This window comes from Oryctolagus cuniculus, chromosome 1, assembly GCF_964237555.1.
Source record: "Oryctolagus cuniculus chromosome 1, mOryCun1.1, whole genome shotgun sequence".
Taxonomy (NCBI): domain Eukaryota; kingdom Metazoa; phylum Chordata; class Mammalia; order Lagomorpha; family Leporidae; genus Oryctolagus; species Oryctolagus cuniculus.
The window spans coordinates 227,318,219-227,322,063 of record NC_091432.1 but is presented as its reverse complement, the minus strand read 5'-3'; the positions used below and the strand labels follow the sequence as shown (position 1 = coordinate 227,322,063).

At 58.9% G+C, this 3,845-nt stretch overlaps 1 long non-coding RNA gene across 1 annotated transcript; it reads right to left on the bottom strand.

Annotated features, from left to right (window-relative positions):
- Nucleotides 1-948: 948 nt before the first annotated feature.
- LOC127484835 (uncharacterized) lies at nucleotides 949-3,211 on the bottom strand. The gene is made up of 3 exons (XR_007912003.2): nucleotides 2,273-3,211; nucleotides 1,236-1,408; nucleotides 949-1,128 (listed from the first exon to the last, which is right to left on the bottom strand). It is a non-coding gene; the product is annotated as an uncharacterized lncRNA (long non-coding RNA).
- Between the last annotated feature and the right edge of the window lie 634 nt (nucleotides 3,212-3,845).

The following is a 3,845-nucleotide window of genomic DNA, read 5'->3' as shown; positions in this document are numbered from 1 at the left end:
TTTCCTCCTAGGTTTCCGGCTCCTGGGTGTAGCCGCTTGGTGGGAGGTCCTGATAGGAATCTCCAGCCCCAGAGGTCACTGCACAGTGAAGGCCACCCTAGATTCTGCCCCCAGGGGGAGAGAAACAAAACTGGTTTGTTGGGTTTCACCAGGAGAGATCTAGCAGGCTGGAGAAACTCAGGACTCTGCAGAGAAGGGGAGGGACCTGCCCTGGTCCCCTTCCCCCAAAGCCGAGAAATGGGAGGCCAGGAGTGCTGTCTGTCACGTTTGGGGGTGACCACAAGAAGGAGAGAGGGACATGGCATTCGCTGGTTGGATGTCTGCCTGCCAAAGGCTGGCCCCTGCCTCAGGGCCACCAGACGGGTGCCAGGGAAAGGCCCATCAGGCTCGGCTCCTGGGAGGTGCCAAGGCCAGGGTGGGGGCCCCAGACTCACGGGCACTGTCTCAGTGGGAGTCCACGGCTGAGGGGCCAGTCGAGGGTGAACTGGAAGATATCACGTCTTCCAGGGATGGATCCCCAGAGCCTGGGAGAGGGGCCAGGAATGAGTCCCTGGGCCGTGGGGCCTTCAGGGGTCTCCACCTACGACCACCAGGCTTTGGGCTGAGTCCATCAGAGCCAGGGTGCGGAGAAAGGGAACCACTGCCCGCAGTCAGATGTGGGTGGGGGGGCAGCTGCTTCCCTCTTTATTCTCTCCAACCCTGGGCTGAGACTGGACAAGGGGTGAGTGTGTGTGTGATGAGACACCACGTGGTCCCCCAGTCCTTTCTCCTTTTCTCTCTATCTCTCACACACGCACACTCACACTTCAGCCTCCTGTAGCTCCCAACCTAGCTTGCTTGGCAGAGGAAGAAAATTTTGAATCAAATCAGAGCCCCCAGTTTTAAAACAACCAGGTTTAAGCAGAGTGTTTTTTTGTTTTTTTGTTTTTAATCAACACAAATGTCAGAGACCAGACCAAGGTCCCACTGAAGGCTCGTGACCCGTCCCCACCCTCGGCGTGCCCCAGCCAGGGCGAGGGGTTCCCAGAGCCCAGTCTATTAGAAAAACCAAACTGTGTTAGAGTCGTCATCCAGCAAGGCCGAAGGGTGGCAGACGCTGCTTCTGCTGGAGCGCGAGCAGGCTGGACCCTGCCGGGGAGTGACTTTAAGGATTGAGGAGGGCACAGGCTCTCCTGGGGTGGGGGCTGGTGACCTGAGGGGCGTACAGGAAGGTCTCACACTGTCTTTCCACTCACCCTTCCCTGCGAGGTCCTGGGGGAGCTTCAGCTACGGGAGTCAGAGTTCCGTGGGCATCGCGGGTCACAGTGTTCTTGGTTTTAGCCCCCAGCCCGGAGCCAGGCTCTGCCAGGCTTGGCCCATGAGCCTCAGGCTGCCCTCCCACCAGGTGGGAGGGAGAGGGGGAGCATGACTGGAAAGGCAAGAGGGCAAGGGTGTGAGGCCTGGGGACACGGCCACCCTGGGGACAGGGCCGTGGGTGCAGTGGGGCTCCTGGGAAGCATGGCTCTGGTGGGGGCCAGGGCCCTGAGATGGCGCTCTCCCCCTGGCCTCTTGTCCCTCTCCCCCCATGCCTGGGGCCGCAGCGAGGGTTCAGTTGGCACCCTCTGAATTTGAGGGGGCGGTGGTACATGGGAGATGGAAGGTCAGGGGCCTCCTAAGAGACAATTTGGGGGTCACCGGGTAGAGGTGAGGCTGCAGGCCGTGAGGCGGAAGCCTCGGGGGACAGCAGAGACCGGGAGGAAGCAGGTGTAGGAAAGGGGGGACAAGCATGGGGCAGGCCTGTGCGCCCTGCCACTGCCAGCCCGCTCCCGGCCGCCTCCCGCCAAGCCTGCTGCCCTGGGAGACCCAGCAGCCCCTGAGTCTGCCCAGGTGGGCAGCCGCACAAGCCTGCCTCCCTGCTGCCCGCCGCCTGCCCCTGCAGCCTTGGCCGCCGCCCTCCCCCTCCAGGCCCCGTCCTGCAGAGCTTCTTCTCATCAGCCTCCACCAGCTCCCTCCTTCCTGCTGCCTGGCTCCTGCCAAGTGCTGCCTGGCTGCCTGCCCCCCCCTCCCCTTAGAGCCAGAGCCAGTTGGGGCCTGTCTGCAGACTTAGCCCCAGGCCAAGCCCTGGATCCTTCCCACCTAAGGCAGCAGGGCCAGCCCCCGATCTGAGAGCCAGCATCCTGGCCCCCCACCCCCATACCCCAGCCTGACGAGAGAATGTGCTGTAGGTCAGAAAACAAGTCCAAGAACTCCAAGTCCCTCCTGGGCCTCTTTCCTACAAATGTCATCGACTCACCCCGTGCCAGACAGAACCTGGAACCTCAGACCCCAGCCTGAGGGTGGAGGCATGGGACACAGAGGGGCAGCGGTCTATCAGAGTAGGAGGCCTCTTTAAGTCTCAGTACACCATCTCTGTGTAACTGCCTTCCCTTGCTATTTCAAAAAAAAAAAAAAAAAAAAAAATCTGTTCAAGTTCATATTCCACACCCGTTGGAAGTGCATCACTCTCCTCAATTCTTCGGAGAGTTCTGGAATGCCTTGAGTCTTTACACGCCCCCCGCCCCACGTCTGCCGTGGAGCTGTGGCTTCTGCTACATGCATTCGGTGTCTGCATTGGGCCTCTGCCCCAGGCCTGCTCTTTCAGTTTTACACAGCTCCAGCCGAGGTGTGCGGCTCAGGCAGCCCCTTCTACTTCCCTCAAACCCTCCTGCAGAGGGTGTGCAGGGGTGAGGCAGGCGGAGGGAGCAGGGAAGTCGGAGCGAGGCTTGCAGATGCTGCAGGTCACACGGCTCCACACGAACCCTGAACGGTGACATGGACATTTTCTTGCCACAGCCCCCACTGCCTTCTGGCTCTCCTCCTCTTTTTTGCATGTCTTTTCCTTGAGAGGCAAAATGACGCTATGGACAAATGCAAGGGCCCTGTTTCCAGGTAGCCTGACCCTGGGCTCCCGCTCTGCATCTTATCAGCTGTGTGATCCTAGGGGAGTTTCCTACCCTTTCTGAACCTCAATGTCGCCTGCAGATGAGGATAATAAAAGCTGGAGATAACAGGGTCGTAGTGAGGGTTTCACAAGGCAGTCCCTGGGAGACGCTGAGCCGGGTGCCAGCTCGGTCACTGCCCCAAGCTCTCCTCTGTCCTCGGCAGGACAACTCAGCTTCCTCAGAGCCTCGCCCGAATCCTCTGTCTTGGGCTTGGAGAGGTCAGACACGGGGCTTTTGTTGGGCAGAATGGGGCCGCCTTGGTAACAGGTGCGGTTGGAATGTGTTCCACGTGGCAGTGGGCCTAACAGTGACCTCATAAGGTAGATACTAAGTGAATGCTATGACCTTCCTTCCTCTTTCTCTCTTCCTCCCAACCCCCACCCCCACCAGACCGAAAGCAAAGAGCCATAGCCAGCCAGTGCCAGGTCCCAGGTCTGAGGGGACTTACTTGGTCTGGACTTTTGCTGACTTGTAGGGAGAGATCTGCTGTCTTCCAGGGGGTTCATCTCAAGCCTGGAGATATGGGGGCCATGTGCTCTACCTTATGGGAAAAACTTAACTAAGAAGGAAGTCAGGGGCAGGCACCTGCTGCAGTGGCTAAGACCCCTGCACCCCAGACCAAGATTTCTGGGTTTGGGCCCCAGCAACTCCACTTCCAACCCAGCTCTTGTCAGTGAGCACCCTAGGAGGTGGCAGATGGTGGCTCAAGTACTGGGTCCCTGCCACCCTTGTGGGAGACCTGGATTGAGTCTAAGCTTGAGGCTCTGGCCTGGGGCAGCCCCAGCTGTTCCAGGCACTTGGGAAGTAAACCAGTAAATAGATCTTTTCTGACTCTTTATCTCTCTTTCTTTAAAAAAAAAAATAAATGAAGCTAGTAGCTGGGTG